The sequence below is a fragment of the Pimephales promelas genome, chromosome 24 (assembly GCF_988280905.1).
Source record: "Pimephales promelas chromosome 24, fPimPro1.hap1.1, whole genome shotgun sequence".
Taxonomy (NCBI): Eukaryota; Metazoa; Chordata; class Actinopteri; order Cypriniformes; family Leuciscidae; genus Pimephales; species Pimephales promelas.
Window position 1 is genome coordinate 13,210,756 of NC_142792.1, and position 18,543 is coordinate 13,229,298.

General features: G+C 37.5%; 1 protein-coding gene and 1 long non-coding RNA gene across 4 annotated transcripts in view; one reads left to right on the forward strand and one right to left on the reverse strand.

Annotated features, from left to right (window-relative positions):
- prrt4b (proline rich transmembrane protein 4b) overlaps positions 1 to 18,543 on the forward strand; it is a 204,900-nt gene that overhangs the window by 12,198 nt on the left and 174,159 nt on the right. The gene's annotated exons all lie outside the window — the stretch shown is intronic.
- LOC148965184 (uncharacterized) lies at positions 5,588 to 6,399 on the reverse strand. The gene is made up of 2 exons (XR_016150161.1): positions 5,863 to 6,399; positions 5,588 to 5,748 (listed from the first exon to the last, which is right to left on the reverse strand). It is a non-coding gene; the product is annotated as an uncharacterized LOC148965184 (long non-coding RNA).

An 18,543-nucleotide genomic window follows, 5' to 3' on the forward strand; every position in this document is an offset into this window, starting at 1 on the left:
GACTCGACTCTCTCTGGTCTCGGTCTCGACTCGGACTCGAGTAAGGTGGTCTCGACTACAACACTGCCATTAAGTATTATCTATTATTGTTATTTTTATAAGAGTATTGTAACTTTAGCTTTACTGCTTAATCATTTTTCCACATTATTTTTCTGATTTGCCAAAAATAGTTCAAAAATGAATAAGATGTGTAGACTCATGCTGTGAGAAATATATATATATATATATATATATTTTTAAAAAGTCTTGCCTTTTTTATTTAACTTATTTACAACACTTAACTTTATATTTAATGTTAGATTTAATCGGTCATTTTTTTTTTTTAATAATTAATGCCGCTGGTGTTTTTACTTCTCTTCCATTCTTATGTCCATTACTGTCTGATAAGTGTACATTTTTGGACATGAGATCAAATGAGTGTTGTCATGATGTTAGGTGGCTAGCATAGCATAACGGAGCATATAGTCTTTGAGAGGGACAGAATTAAACTGGATGTGGGAGGACTATTAGGACTGTTCAATAAAGGTTGAGCTGCACTATTTGTGGGTAATGAAGGAAAACTGGGGGGGTTCTGCTGAAAGGGAAATGACAAACCCATTCGACTGGGCAACTCTGAGGGGAATTTGATGAGGTTTGGCTCGATAAAGCTTATGGGTGTTGTTTCAGACTCCCTTTCCCAATCTTATCCTGCTCCCGGTCGGCCCGAGGCCTTCTAAATGTTATCTGATTGCTGAGAGCTTTTCCAACACATAAATTCTACAGTGAAATTAATCTCTAACTAAATAATTGATGGTACACAAAACCTATCAATTGGAGGCTGAAAACAAAAAAAAAAGCACATTAGATAAGCAGAATCAATGGCTCGCCTTCAACCCGGTTAAATGTAGAGTCTATTGTGCAAGACAAATGATAACGCCAATAATAGGTGCCCAAATCCAGAACTTATCTTTTACAAAAGACCTCTTTGCACACAGCTGTGAACCCATGCCATTGACCTTCGCATGTGATGTTTTCTCAGCAGGTTACCATCAGCGGAGGAAAAGTAATACAAAAACAAGACACTTTTGTCCTTTTTTTGAAGTTTGAAAGCTCCAATCCCTATTCATTGTAATTGCAGGGAAAAGAGCAACCAGAACATTCTTAAACTTGACTCTTTTTGTGTTCCCCTGAAGGACAAAAAACAAAGCGAAAAAAAAAAGTGATGGTCTTGATATGCGATATGGCTCATTCAAATTGATAAAAGGAGTGCAGGCCTTTCAACCTACAGTATGAATAGCCGTTGCTACGAAAAGTTAAGTGTGAGGGTTGGATGGGGCTCTCCCCGACACAAATACAACATCAGCAGAAATATATTATCTGCATATATCTAGAGGGGCAACAGGGAAATACTACACAAGTCACAATTGGTTGAGGGTTGGCGGCTTTCCTGTAAAAAATGTTACCAAGAAATAAAAAGCGAACAAACGCATAAGAATGAATATTTCATAGCACAAGCTTGGGAATCAGGTGTAGAAAAACTCTCATGTAAAACATGCCACATAAATTGTCGTTCGGCAACAAAATTGACATAGACAAATAGAAAATCAGAAACGAGGTGCATGCGCACACACACAAATGTGCTGCAATTGATGTGGTGTAACTTTTCTCTTTTCGTCCTCCGCCACCTTTACCTGGAGGAGTGCAATATCAGCTTATTATGGGAAATGTCTATGCTGCAGAACACAAATAAACTGCCAGTGTTTGGTCGACACATTTTTAGAACTTGTTTTGGTTGATGACTATTTCAGCTTTCCAGTTTGATGATGGGTCTTGTGAGGATATGGCTTGCTCCTAATGGCTGGGTCTGGGTTGTTTTTAACCTGACCCTGGATGTTTTTCGAGGTCAGATGTTATGAGACTTGCATTGACTGAGCTTTCCACTGGGGTTAACGCACACAGGCTGACTCAGGATCTGTGGAGCTCAGGGCACTGCTGACCTGCTTTATATAGATGCTAATGACTATTATGCAGCGTAGTTGCGTAATGATGCTTCTGGCTTCTCACATGAGCAAAACAATCTGTAAACAAATGAAATGGCTCCTTAAGACATATGGACACAAATAAATGCAAAAACACTCCAGTTACAAGGACTGTTAAACATACTTGCATAGCCTAAGCTCTGTTCCAAAAACAAAGCACTTTAAGGCATCATGGGTATGCTTGCTATTGTTGTTAATACTACTAATTTATTATTGTTAAAAAAAAAACAATAGTTAATATTGATAATATTTTAAATTTCATAATGCAATCAGATATAACATACAATCTTATTTATGCTTAATGGGATTAAAAAGTTTAGGATCAACAATTTGTTTGTAATTTTATTCATTAAAAAGAAACTTTTTATTCAGAAAGGCTACACAAATGTTCAAAAGTGATAAAGACTGATTTATTTTAACTTTATATTCATTAAATAATCCTAAAAAATGGTTTCAGAAAATGCATATTAAGCAGCACAACTGTTTTCAACATTGATAATAAGAAATGTTTCTTGAACAGCAAATCAGCATATTAGAAAAATTCTGTAATGATTGCTGAAAATTCAGCTTTTTCATCACAGGCATAAAGTCAGGCATATTAATCTTAATTTATTGACCATGTTAATTTCAACATTTACTAATACATTATTAAAATCTAAAGTTTTAACTTAACATTAGTCAATGCACTGTGAAATAACATGGACAAACATTCAACATAGTTTATTAACTAACTTACTATGAGAAATATATTTTATAGCATATATTAACTTTTGTTAAAGTCAACTAATACATTCGGTGTGATCTTGTAACACAGTCTCATCCCAAGAAGTCATATAACTGACGTCTTGGGACGTCTTTTGACCATATGTCAATATCCGCCTTTTAGGGCCACCTTAAACGTCGGTATATGATGATCCCGGGCCGTCACCTGACGCTTTACCTTTAATGTCAGTTAGGTGACGGGGTAGGTTTAGGTCTGGGGTAGAGTTAGGATCCGATAATCTATCATCTACCGACGTTTAAGGAGGCCCTAAAAAGGCGGATATTGACGTATGGTCAATATAATATATATGGTCTTCTAAACTGGTAATTCGAGACTGATCAAGGATTTCAAGCAGTCGGATCTTAAACTAGATTATTTTAAACCACTCACAGCAGTGGGCGTTTACTTCCAAGTCTTCAGTGCGAGATGCCCATAAAAAACGAGCGTTTTGAGCTAGGCTCAAAACTAGGGTGGGAAATAGCCTATTATTTATTCATTTTGATGTTTTTGAATGTAAAAACCAAGCGGACGTCATAAGTTGACCACAGAAAACAACATAAAAAAATTTAAAAAGCCAGTTCATGACCCCTTTAAATTAACCCCTTTACATTTTATCACTGATAAAGGTCAAAATTAAAACTGTTGGGCAACACGGATATTCTTCATTCTTTCTGACAAACAGTTTTTTTTCTATATTTTTCAATTGCCGTGTTCAGACTCCACAGCGCAGTACTCAAGTACTTTTAAATAAGCTACTATTTTACTCTACCTTAAGTAGTTTTTTAGACAAGTACTTTACTCGCACTATAATTTTTGGAATGATACTTTTGCTCGAGCATATTTTTCAGTGCTCTTTCCTTCCCTGCCTGTGTGCTTCACTTGCCTGTGTAAAGCTTTCCATAATCAGTCACGTATGAGGTTCCACTTAATTTTGGATGCCTAAATTTGAGTTCGGTGCCTGCAATGAAAGTAGACGGCAAGAATCTCACTTGGCTTTGGCGCAGAGAACAATTCAGCTGTTATGTTGACAGTCCAGGAGCGTTTGTACGATGCTTTCATAAACTACATGTCATATTTGATCATGTTTAAAATCAGCGCATTCATTCTCAAACTTTAATTTTGGGGGAAGCATATCGAGTAACGAGAACAGACTGAGGCAGAACAGTAATGAGATTCAACTGTTCTGCCCGTGGCCTGGTCTGAGAGGATGTTAGAGTAATTTGAGCTCATGGCTGTCAGCGCTGACCAGGTCCTCCCCAGAATCCATAAACAGAATACCACATTTTTTACTTAATATGCTGGATTTGAAGGGAAAACTAGGTGACCCAAGAGATGGAGGTAGAAGGGAGGAAGAGAGAAAGACAGAGATTAAAGTTATTTTCTAAAATGACTGCGGCATTAAGGGCTTAATGGGGCTTGCACATCTCGAACACTCAAGGGTCAGTTTTAGTTTTAACATGTCTATGGCCCTAACATCACAGTTATTCCCTCCTCAAAGGCATTAGTGGTGTGTCCTCAATCCACTATCAGCTCTAACCCCCTTAAAACCGGAACAACAGACAGGCTGCCCTGAGATAAATGTGAGAATTTTAAGCCATTACATTTGCTCCATTGGTTCAATGCGACCTGGGGAACCAGTCGAGCTGCTAAGCAGCACAATGATATTTCTGGGTGTCTAGTGGGCGGTTCACATCCCTACAGGAGAAAAGAAGTGGATTTTTAGACTTCCAGGCTCCTTTGAAGGCTTTTTAAAGAAGGTGTGTGTATAGGGCTACTTTACGTGGAATATTTAAGGCACGTTTTAACTTTTCTTTGGAGAATCTTCTTTTGTTGAGACAGTTTGAAGATCTTGGCAGGGTGCTGACATACATCTGCTGCCGGACATACATCAACATGCAAATTAGAGAGCCATTTACAGCCCCTGTCATGTAAATCAGAGGCTGTGTCTCCTGAACTCTTTCCAAAAGACCTTCATCAAAACTCAGTCATCACACTGCCGGCTGCTGCACTCTATAGTTAGTTCAGCAAAGAGGGAGAAAAAAGAGGAGATAATGGAGGAAAGATATATGTTATGAAATATCTGGATCATATTTCACTTCAATCAAATAAAAAAACATTGTCTCTTTTTAGATTAAGTCCGCATGTCCGTCCCTCCGTTCACCAATTGCATACAAAAATGTAAATGTTAACATATTTTGAAATGTAATTTATTACATTACATTTTAAACTAGGCTATATTATGTAATGTGCCGTGATGAAAAAGCTGAATTTTGATAAACCATTACACTAGTCTTCGGTGTCGCATGATTTGTTGCATAAGTCATGGAATTTCTTATTATCAGTGTTAAACAGTTGTTCTGCATAATATTTTTGTGGAAATGGATGCATTTATGAGCTTTTTTTCATATAGAAATCCTTTGTAACCTTATAAATGTCTTCAATTTAATGTGTCCCCCAACTTTTTAATGGGATTACGTAATTATGTTTTTCTTTTTTTATGTATATGTTTGGAAGGAAGGAAGGAAGGAAGTTTCCTACATTTTTGGAGGGTAAAAATGTGCTCAGTTGTCATAGAAAAAAAATAATATTTTTTTTTCTTTTGATTTGGGGGTGAAATATGACCTAGACACCTCTTGTGAGAAAAGTGGTCGGATAAATTGAGCTGAAATCACAAATTCAGGGGTCTCATAATACAGCACCAGTCACAGGGTGAGCATCTAGTTTTTCATCCAATAAGGCTCACAAATATGAGAAGTATAAAAAAAACATAAAACCCTCTGTTTGTGACAAAGGAAAAACAGACTGCTTGTGCTAAACGGAGTTTATTAATGTTATTGTTGTTTTTCCAGATAGGCCTTCAGCTACATATTTTCACCATGTTCTTTATTGCTGAAAGAACTATAAATACAGGAACCGATCCGCCGCGTTTCAGTCAATCCCGGGTGGTGCTTCCCCATAAGAGCAGCGCTATAAAATACAAACATTAGCCAGACTGAAATCGATACAAAAGCAGCCATTGACTGATCCACAAGGGGATGCTACAAAATATCAGTAACAGAACGATTATACTCCAGCATTTACCTGATTTTCTTTATTTCATGTTTGCTCTCTCCTGAGACATGAGCAGCGAGGTATCGAGACTAGGACGTTCAGGAATCAAAAACAGTTGATTCACATCTGTGGCTGGATTTGAAAGTTGACAATCTTCTCTTGTATGGGAAATAAATTGACAGCTGCTGCAGCTTTATGAGCTGAGGAGCGTTTGAGAAAAAAAGCAAAACGCAGCTGGACTGTAAAAGCCGAACGGCGCACTAAAAAAAACCAAAAAACAGAAGAGCTCTGAACATGAAGTCTTTCCTGTATGCAGGTACATCGCTTTCATTTCTCATTGAAAGCTTACTGCTTATGAAGTTATGGCAAATCTTGCGTGGGTTACTATAGCGGGGATTATGGGTAAAGAACAAAGTAGCAAAGGTTGGCTTCCTTTAGCACGGTGTTGCTGTGGTGATGGATCTGACTGCCCTTTGGAGAGAATCAAAGGTATAAACGCAGTGATATTGTGAAATGTCACTATGAACGTTATGTAATAAATCAATGCTACTCGTGTCTATGTTGCTTGGCCCTCGTTTTGTACCTTTTGCTTACGTAAATATTTGATCATTGGTAAAGAATCAGTATAAGGAAGTAAAAATAATTTTACTATAAAATAATAATTTTTATGGCAAAGTTAATAATGCAATTAACTTTAGGGAATGCTGTAAGATTTCAGGGATTTAACTAGAGATGAGAGCATAAACAGTACAGAGACTGATTATTTCATAGATCCTTAATTAAATATACTTATCAACGATGAGGCATTTTAAGAATTAACAGAAAGGATTCAGAGGTTCTTGTGAAAAACAATACTTCCTAATTTTACTTAACATCTACCAATGTTTTTCACCTAATTGAATTGCTTTGAATGAATGAATCAGCCCGTTCTCATCCCAAAGGTGTCATTTGACGCTTTTGATCATAGATCAACATCCGACGTTTTAGGGTACCCTTTAACGTCAGCTAGATGACGCTTTCTAATCCTAACCCTACCCCAGACCTAAACCTACCCGCGTCATCTAACTGACGCTAAAGTTGGATGACGCCCTAGGATCGTCGAGCCCGATCTCATGAAAGTTAGTATCTATAGCACGAATGTCATTTCTCGTGCCATTTATACGGCAAAAATAGTTTTTGCGTGTATAGTACGCATTTTCCGCATGCATATGATACGCACTTTTTGGCGAATAATAAGTACGAACTCCCCACCCCCCTTCCCCCTAAACCTACCCAGGGTGTTTTCAGTGCGTACCATATGCACGCAAAAAACATTTTTGGTGTATAAATGCCACGAGAAATGACAATCGTGGTATAGAGCAACGCATTCTCACCCCAAGGCATCACCTTTTGACCATGCTTCAATATTCGATGCTTTAAGGCCTGTTCACACCGGGACGAATTTTGCGTGCATTATTCGCCAACGTTTAACGCCCCGTGACTAAACAAAGGGCGCCAATGTGAGTGTTCACACCGACACGTAAAAAACACCACGCGTAAAAGCGTCAATTTTTTAAAAACCACCTCGGGTTCATTTTTTTAGTTTGACGCGCCACGTCAAAAAACTATCCGACCAATGAGATTGGCCCTTTTGCTCACGTGTTTGGAGCTTCTGAAGTAACAGTAAAACACAACTTGGGGGCGCTCAAACACAAAACGGTCTTGCCGAGCACACATATGCAACGGCGAAGAAGATCTACGCGCTGCCGTCTACACTGCCAGGAAGGAAGATGCAAGGGAAGATGAATGTAGAGCTGCTGTTCTCGTTGGTGCTACAACATAAAGAACTATAATGACAAACGTGACAGCAACTACAAACATCTTGATAAAAGAAAACTGTTATGGAGTGGTATTGCAGAGCAAATTGGCGCCATCTAATGTCAGGGAATGAATTTGCACGTTCACTCGGCTCATTGTCAGGGAAAGTGGCTTAGGTGTGAACACAAAAACTGCGTTGTGTACGGGCCTTTAGGCGCCCTTTAGCGTCAGCTACATGACGCGATTCTACGCCTTTGGGGTGAGAATGGGCTGGGTCTACCCTATCTCACGACCAATTCGTACGAATTCGTACGAGTGATTAAAAAGTGTCTAATTCGTACTAATTCGTATGACCTAACTCATACGAATTCATACGGTTTGTCTAAACTCATGTGATGGTTAGGTTTAGGGGCGGGGTCAGGGGTAGGTCATTCATACGAATTGGCCAATTTGTAAAATATGTACGATTTAGCAAAATCGTACTAATTTGTACGAGTGAGGTCGTATGAACTGTTACGAATTAGCCACCTCGTAAAGTTCGTACGAATTCCCGTGAGATCGGGTTGGCTGGGTATAGATACGCACTTTCATGAGACTGTGTTGGATCGTCATCTAACTGACGTTAAAGGGTACCCTAAAACGTCGGATGTTGACATATGGTCAAAAGCGTCAGTTAGATGACGTCTTGGGATGAGAATGTGTTGAATGAATGCATGCATGCTTTGGTGTAAAGTCAACAAATATGTCATTCTGTTCTTATTTTAAAGCTATTTGTTTCATTTGTCAACTTCTTGGCTGATTTATTCCTCATTTCCTCATTTGTCATACTGTAAATCTAAATGTCGCTCTCAGCGATTCATCCATAGGCTTTTCCTCCATAAAAAACTTCAATAAATGCCTTAGGTGTGTTCACTCACCCTTTTTTCATAGTGCTGCTGGGTTAAAAGTCAACATTAAACAGCATTTGCAACCCATTTTATCTATTGGCAATAGTCTGGATTGTGGAGATGTGGGTGTTCCATTGTAGGAGCAGCCAAACCTGAATGAGTTTGCAGTGGATTGTGGAAAAACCACTTTGCTATTTATTTCGATTTATCTTTATATGCTATCATTGCTGTGACTTTTATTTACATTAACCAGCACTTGACACTGAAGCCTGCAAATAAATCCTTTTTTCAATTGCAGTGTGAATAAAGGACTACCTTGCTATGCCACATGAAAATGACTGCATAACAAGATTATATTCAACATAATCCTTATAATAATATTATTATTTAACATGACAAAATATAATTGGGTGGATTCCAGCAGGCAAATTTGTATGGAATGTGAACGGAGACAAAATCCTAATTTCAAGCCCTTTTAACATTATCTGGGATTAAATTACTACAAACTGCACTGAATACTGTAGCTATTTGTCTGCTGAAAAGAGTCGTTTCAGAGGCGGAGCTTATTCACTTCTGAAGACATTTTCACATTGATTTATAGTATGTATGTCTATGTTAGACAAATGTGTTTCCTTTTGTATGCGCACAAGAGTTTTAACTTTGTGGGCACACGACGAGGATATCATGAACTCGCACACGAGGGCTTTAAATTTGAGTGGCGAGATCAAAAAGCTCATTGTAGTGAGTCCTGAAGGCTTTGATGTGCAGCATGAGCCTCAGATGAGAAAACCAATCGCTGCATGTTGATTACTTTGGTCGAGTCACCCATGTATGCATATGATTTAATGGGACTACATTTTGAAGATGAAAGGGATTTGGAGAAGCCTAATGTAGAAAGCTCGACCTTAATACACCCCCACAGGGGGCTTTCAGCTCAAATGTGAATCACGCTAACGCCCATCGCCGTGATTGACCCAGATCAATCTTGCTCCTGAGAAGCTGGAGTCCAGTCAATCGATGCTACAATTAATTACGACTTGATGTGTTTGAAATCGATGCTCCCAAATGCCAAAACATGTGTTCACAGCTGGTTTTGAAGGAAAAGAAGGGAAATGAAAGACTTATGTAGAAGTCACACAGGGTAATTTAGGGCCAACAAAAAACACCACCCATTAATCAGACTGTCACCTCTCAGGTGACAAATTCAAAACAATGTGCGTTGATAATGTATGACCACTGTTGTTGAAGGTCACACACTGTAAAAATGAATATGCTTTATCTAATCAATAAAATGAGGCAACAGATTACAAGCAATATTATTTCTTAAATTGAACAAATTAGAATTGAGTAATAGTTAATCAAATTAATATTCCAATTCGTTCTAATTTGTACAATTTAATTAATAATATTGCTTGTAATATGTTGCCACAATTTTATTGATTAGATAAAGCATATTATTTTGTTCAGTGCATAAATACGATGGGATTTGGCACTACTATAAAGCCAGTTAAAGGAACAATTCCTCTGGAGCAATCTTGCTAAATGGAACGAGGATGCTTTACCCGTCATCAGGCCTTTTAATGGGATAGTTTACCCTAAAATTTGGCAATTGTCTCACCCTTAATCTTTCCAAATCCATATGCAAAGAAAATCTTTTACAGTTTTAGGATAAGTATTTAAGATAAATATTGAGTGAATATAAATTTGTGGCTGAACCATTTTTTTTTTTTAAGAGAAATATTCGTCAATCATCATTGTGGCATAATGTTAATTACCACAAAATAATTTCAACTTGTCCATTAAAAAAAGCAAAAGTTTATAATTTCATGAAAGCACTTAACATTAATTATTCTGTGAGCTTGTTTGAGTAATTAAATTATTGTTGCCATTTTAATGGTTTTAAAGGCATTTAAAGGTTTTAGGTGTCATGTTGTCACAACAAAAATTGGATATAACTTTCCATTGAAAGCAGGATTAAGCATTTTATAAGAGTATTATTGTCTTGTACTATTAATTTAGTCTTTGCAGATTTACGTCGATTGTAGCCCATTTTGCTTTTTGTTTAATCGAAAAGAAGGGACACATTAATTCTGTGTTAAGCAACATTGATATTGATACCAGTTGAGCTTAAATTATACTGAACCGTGAATATTTATATTTATAACTAGCTTTACCACTACTTCACTATGCTGTTTAGTCAAAACAGCCAGCTATGTTTTAAAGCTGAAAAGTATTCAGGTGATCTTTTACAGGGACTATGCCACTATGCCACACCACCTCAGAATAAAAAGAAGAGAGATCATAAAATAAAATAAGACTCAGACTCTCAGATCTCAGACTGCATTTTTTTTTTTTAAAGACAGAGGTTACAGCATAAAAGCAAACTTGAAGAAATATGCTAAATGAGTAGGGAGGGGGGGTTGACTGGGATTGGAGCTGCTGGAGAGGAATACATCCTGAGATATCCATACAAATAAACTACGCATACAAATCTAACAAAATATTCATTATTCAGCACCAGAGATGTCCGGGTACTCTCCCTGCTGGCAGCTCTGCAGTTAGTATGCTAATATTTTGTGAAATACTAAACAAACACATTCTCTCTTCATTTAGTCACCTGACGCTCTACTTGCGAAATAAGTCAGCCAGCATCGCTGTGAAGAGGGCTGCCTCTCCGTTCCCCGATACTGAACAAAATCAAATGTTTGTGTTCATTTTTGTCTTGTGGTTGATGGTCAAGGTCTATATGTATATGGCATCCTACCAAGTTTTCCCTCTCTTTTAAAAGTAATTTTTCTTCCTGTTCTGTGAAGAGCACTAAAGATTTGGCAGCTTCTCTTTCCCCAGGCATCATTTTTCGGTACACATCACACAAGGCAGTATTCAGTTGAAGTGCCAAGCACATTCCCAACGAATGGAATTGTTTTTTTTTTTTCACTCTCTTTCATGACGTTCCAAGCGCTCCTGTCTTTTCTTTTTTCATCTTTTTTCAGACCTAGAGGGTTTACACGGCTCGGAGGCATTAAAACGTTTCCTGAATATTCACTGACGTACTGCATGTGCAACTATGGCTTTGAAAACGAAACAATCAGGAGCCAAACAGGGTTTACAGTTTGACGGCAGACGTACCGCTGCTGTTTAAAATGGTTTACTAGAGCTCAGCTGTAGTAATTTGCATTTTTTTGCTTGCTGTTTGCTTGCTGGAAGTCATGCCAATTATGTCATAGAAGGTATGATAATATCTCAATCAGAGAGTCAACGCGCTCTTAACTTGCAAATATGTGAACAGCCTGAGCATGTATTGCACAGATGATCAGATGTTCTTGTTCTAGCACAAGATGTCCTTTTGAAATGCACTCAAATAATTTGGGATAACATGTTTATCAGGTTTTATACAAACTCGGAAACTCAGCGTTTGTGGCATACCATGCAACATTTCATTCAACTTATTAAGCTGGTGTTATAATTTGAAATAAAAACGTGCAATTTATTTTTTTAATATTTTAACTTGTGGTCTCAGACTTTGAATAACAAACACAGTAGCAGTTAACAACTAGCAATTAAGTTGAGACAAATGCGCCCGAATATGCCTCTTCCCCTAATCCCTATAAATCCCTCTTTCCCTTTAATCCCTATAAAAAAACAGTATGTGAAATGCATAGTAAGTCCAAATTAATAGAAAACAGTATAGGTGAAATGCACCTGGATGTTAGAAATACATGTAAATAGTTAGTCAAATTAATGTATCATTTATCTCTTTGCTATGGCTGTGTTATTGCTGATGTAGGCTGTAAGGACCGTTTGAAATAACTGAAATCATTTTGTGAAGTGATATAGAACTGTAATGCGGTCCGTACCTGCCTACCTGAAACTTCTTTAGCTGTTCTACACCTAGTAAGTTTGTCGACCAATCAGAATCCAGAATTTAGTAGCCCTGTAGTATAAAAATGAACAACTTAAATTTGGGTTGGTTCATTACACAGTATGGTTTCAGAAGATGAGTTTGGAATGAGATGAGGTTTTAAGTGTTGCCGTAACTCTACTGTAGCTGCCTTTTGTCAATTGCTTGATTGAGGCTAAAGTGGCACCCGCACTACACTTGTCTACACTGGCTTTCATTCATTTGCATGTAAATGTGAATTTTGATGCATTCCAAAGTTCAAACTCTTCATATCATGTTAAGATTTGTGACCAATAGAAGATTGATGTATCAATATTTTTATGTTTTGGATGTAATTTATATTGAATTATTCTTTTGATGATGTCATATTGTGACTGTGGCAGTGTAGTAAGATTGTATTTTAACCACTGAATCATAATTTTGGTTCAAGTAGCTTTCTCAACATGGCACCTGAACGTTTAATGCATTATGTGAGTATTTTATACACGCACGCACACAAATGTACTTCTGCATCCTCCATTTACCAGCAAACAAGAGAATCTCATATTTTTGCAGGGAAACAATAATTGAATCCGATTAGCATGAGAGGTTGGCAAATGGCTGTTCTTAACATTGATTTAAATAATATATTCAAATATGCTGAGCTAAAGCTGCAGGATGACAATGGTAAACAATATTAAAACCAAGTGGGGCTGGTGGAGTACACGCATTTGTACGGCGATACTGATAATCCTGAAAATCTTATAAGAAAAGCAATTTCCCTGTTCAATACATTGACCATGTTTACATGCAAACCAATATGTTGATAACTACCGAAAATCTACTTATTGAAACTATACCCGTTTTAATGGTTTACATTCAAACCAATAACCAAGCAATGCAATAAAATTGAATGAATGAATGAGAAAATTGTGTTTAGAATACTCATTTCTTGTTATTTCGGCAGTGACATCAAAACTTATTTGAGTATTCCAAGCGAGTTGTGGCGTTAAAATGTTGTGAAACTTGCACAGACTCATATTATTCTCATGTGGTTTACAGATGCAGCATTATACGTACAGTATACAGTACCACGTCTACTTTAGCTAGAAGAGATGATGTTTTTATCACTTCGTGGGTCAAGAACGAGTCAGAGGGTACAACATATTTATTCCGCTTCTACTGCCAAACTCTTGCTCTGTCTTGGCTCCCCACTGTAAAAAGTGAACATTTGACTCAACCATGGCATAATTGAAGCAATTTGAAAACTTGACAATTCCACGTAACTTAATTTTCTTTTAATTATGCATTAAGTTTATTTACTTAAAAATTTTAAGGCAACGGGTTTCCTGACTTTTTTTTCAACTTTTTACAGTGAGGACACTTCTGTCACAAAGGGGCTGTTTATACCTGGCAACTTCATGCATTTTCTCAGATCGGATAGCTGATTTATCAAAACAATTCCATTTACACCTGGTCGCATAAATGTGTTTTTGCAAAATGCATATTTTGTGCATATTTATGCATATAAATGCATATTTAATGGAGTGCACGTCACCGAAAGCAACAGATATGAGCTGCATTTTATTGATCATCGGCTAAATAAGAGAGAGCGGCAACAGCCGAAAGATCATTTTGTTTCTTTACTTTTAATGAAGATGATTGTGTTACGCGTCTGTGACTTACTTTCACTTTAATTTGCGATAGTTTGCACGTTGGTTTGATGATGCTCAGCTGCTCATCCGCGTGTTGTGATGCGCGTTGCAGTTCCGTCGTCGTATCTGACTATTACATATAGCCTATATAACACGCTCTCACACGTTTATTTTTTATTTTTTGCATTTTTGGGAGGAGTAAAATTAGCATATGTGGTTTCAATAACCAGATGCATTTACACTTGTCCAGTTTCATCTGGAATGCGGCCCAGACCCCCTCCTGATGTGGTTTGAGCGATCGGATTTTATTTTTATTATTTATTTATTGATTTATTTATTTGAGCAGTAACCATTCTGCTCAAAAGGAGAGAGCTGAAGCAAAAGAGCTTCAAATCCGGATTCAAATCCGTCTCGAATGCGTTTTGGAGGGCATTTACACCTGGTCTTTTCACGATCGGATAGCTATCCGATCTGAGAGAACGCATGAAGTGGCCAGGTGTAAACAGCCCCTTAGTCAGATCTGCACTCTATGCAGAGAGAACGCATGCAGGGTGAGGTGTCTATATTGCAGACAAAAATCTCGGTTAATGCTTTATCCAGCAATGCATGTAGTCCTATAAACATGTCTTCCTTTATTGGAGGAGTATGGTCATGAATGGCTTAAGCATAATCATGTTAAGAACTTGCATAAACATATTAGGCTTCAATTGACATGCAGAAAGAAATGAATTACCAAAACAGGACATGCATGTTTCTGCACTGTTCCATGTTAGCTGTATAATTGAACATTCAGAAACCTTAGTTTCTCTGTCGTCCAGCCTGATCAACAGAAATGAGCACATGATACAAATTGAATTTCATGGTGGGGACCACCATCCAGAACAGAACTTCTGCTCATGATTCAGAAGGGGATTTTAACAATGAGGCATCTTAAATTACGAACGATTCGATTCACAATTATTATTCAAGAAAAAGGTATTGAACGGAATTTGCACTACAAACGTGTTTTCAAGTTGCTTTGCAGCAAAGGAAAGTCTCTTCGCAGTCAAGTAGCCCTCCTACAGAATAATTAAAACAGTGGGATGCAGGTGAGAAAAAAAGAGTGAGAGAGCGAGGGAGAACTAAACTGATAGTGCGAGAGAGAGTTACATAACCTCTGTATATGTCACCATACTCATGTTTTATTCACAGAGGGAGAGGGAGAGAGAAAAGTCAGGGAGTTGCCCCACTAACCAAAGCATTTATCCTCCTCATCTCCATCAGAACAGGAGCTTTACTGGAAAAAGAGTTCAGTCTGGTGCAATGCTGATGTGTTTCGGTTCTCAATTGTTGTTGTAGTCGCAGCTTTTCGGGAGGTTTCTTAAGTTCACGAGAATCTCAATCTCATGCTGAGAACTTAAATTTACACAGTCAATATGAAATGGTATTTGAAACTCATTTTATTTCCAATATGTGAAATAGTCATATTTCGGAGTGTATTTATTCACTGGGAGATTGCTGGATCTTGAACAGTGCGGCCTATACAATAGTTGCCGAAGGTCCTGGGGTGACTTTACAAGTTAAATTAGACCTTCAAAATATTTTAAATATAAATAACAGAATATGTTGTTTAAAATATGAGGGAAGAACAAAACACTAAATTTGGTTGTGGTATTTATCTGACAATTGTTTGGCAGGTTTTTTCATATGCTAAAAAAACAAACAAACATAAAAAGCTCAAAGGTAAAAGCATTAACAACAAATTAATAACTTATTTTTAAGTAAAATATGCTTACAAAATATTTAATCTTTTTTATAATAATTAAATACAAGGTGAAGTTAAATTTGGCTACTATAAGTCATTATAATTAAAGAAAAGATTACAAGCAAGATTTTCCTTTCGAATCATAAACAATAAGCCCAGGAATGTGTATTAAAGTCAATAGGGTCAATTTTGATGGCATGTTGACTTCAAAGGTGTAAACATGACCAATTACCTGCATCTAATGTCATCATTATACTTGTGAGCAGGGCACTAAACCCCAGGTATAGCTCCAGGAAGACTGTCCCATTGAAAGTGTACTGTAAGCTGCTTTGGATGAGAAAACGTCGGCTAAAAAAACCAATAACCAATAGCTGTGGTCACTGGTGCTAAACCAGAATGAATGAGTATAACGGATCCAATAACAAACACTTAGATTTGACCTTTCTACCCTTTTCATCAAAGCCATTGTGTAGTATTCGATCAAACAAGTAGACCTGAAAAAGCTGCTTTAGTGCTGCATATAGAAATTCATTCAAAGTCTGAAATTCACAGTGACTTAACAACAGCTTTTAAGTAGACAATTCTGGTGTGATGGAATTAATCTGCATGGCACAAGGCTTTTGTCTTAATGAAATGCGCTAGCGTGCTTCAACATGACTCTTCTTTAGGAAAGCCAAAGTAGGCCAATGTGTGTGAGATTTATTGATTTATTGTGAGAGTTATTGCTTCACACATGCATAGTGACTAAATAGTAAAATTTAACAGGATTGTATGACTGTTGTGGTAAAGTTACAAATATCGGTACAGTTGGATCAGGAAATCAATGGAAAAAGGCTTGTTGAAACAAAAACAAACAAGTATTTTATTGAAATGACAAAATTTACTCTTAAATATTTTTTTGAAAAATATTTGAACAAAATTGCTATACTGTATCATGAATGTGTGACAAGGTTATATTGTATTATATTTGATTATTTAACCCTTTTATGACAAGGCAAGGTTAGTTTAGGTTTGTCATGTAGCACAACTTTAGAAAAAACAACAACAACGCAGAATTCATATATTTTTCTCAAAACTGAAAGCATGGAAATGTTACTATATGAAAATATTCCTTTTAAATTAATGAGTCATTTTCTTTCTTGTCTTTTTAAACCCGAATACAAAGATTGCATTTTGAGAGAGAAGATTTGCAACTTGGTATGTAGCACATGATGAAATAATCAATCTTTCAGCTCATAGTGTGTCATCCATAAGCCACAAGACATGAACATACCATATAGGTTCATCTACCATGCAGGAATGTTCCTTGAGGCTTCTAGAGTTGCCGAAAATAGCCAACGCATCACTTCCTCAGTGTTTTCTGTGCCGTTTCGGCTCATTGTCGTTCACAACAGTGCACCCATCTCATTAAAACAGCTGGGATCAGCACGCCCTCTGTGCTCTTCTAAAGAAAACATTCGTAAGGAAAATGAAGGGAGTAATGACAGGCAAGGCCAGGCATCAGCCATCACTTCCTGAGCGTCAGTACCCCGAGCCCTCCGGTTCAGAAGCTCTGCCACTCTCATCTGTAGAACAGGACGCTGGGAGCTGACGGGAGCTAATCGCCAGTGCATTAGCATATACTAATTACACTGCTTCTGTAATGGCTGCAGAGATGGGCTGAACCACTGGAGCAAGCCGTGCTGAAGCTAATTTGAGCGTTCTGTGTCCTGTGAGGCTCTTCCGAAAACGGCCTTTCCCAGAAAGGCAAAATGTTCAACATAAATGCACGTATTGGAACCAAAAATAATGAAGCCTTACTTGAATTCAGCATGATCAGGATCTAAACTACTGCATTATGTTGGGGATTTGAAAAGTAAAAACCACTAAAATATAGTCTTGTTTTACTATAACAATATCAGTATTGCTCTTTTAAAATTGAAACAAATCTCTAACTTCAGCATGTCCCATAAAATCGTACGTATTTTAAGTAGGAAGTGGTAATTGCGGTAAGTGGACAGTGCCTAAAGGAGGGACAGAAAGATTTGTGTTCTGAAGATGAACAAAAGTCTTGCAGTTTTGGGATGACATGAGGGTGTTTCATTTTTGGGTGAACTATCCCTTTAAGGCCTGTTCACACCAAAAACGATTAGCGATAACTATAACTATTCACGATAATGTTCTGTTTACAAAAAACGTAAATGTTCACTTTAAATGTCCGCTGTAAATGTTAAAGGACTTTTAAAGGAGAAAATGTTTTTTGTCCATTTGGAGTGCTGTCAGTATGTTGCCTAAACGGTGTTGTCGTCTTTTTAAAATTCGCACCCTGTTGACTTCAATGGGGCATGTGCTAAACCTGCTTGATTTGTCATTACGAGTGCACAGCCATGTGAGGCGTCTTATTAAGAGTGACCACGGTCAATCTGACTGCAGTACATGTGAAAGATATTAATAAAAATGATGTTAATTCAGCGAGCGCACATACCTCTATTTGCTTCCTGTTTTCGGTCGAAGCCCACAGTAGTGGATTGTCGATCATTAGTGAATATCATCTCAAACCTCCTCCGTGTGTTCAACATCTGATTCGAATGAACTATTGAGCTGATATTCTCAGAACACCACACAGTGGTAGGTTTGAAGTGATATTCACCAATGTTCGCGCGCGTGAACTCGACAATCGACTACTGTGGACTTCCGTGGTCACTCTTAATAACACCACTCACATGGCTGTGCACTTGTAATGACACATCAAGGATGTTAAGTGGCTAA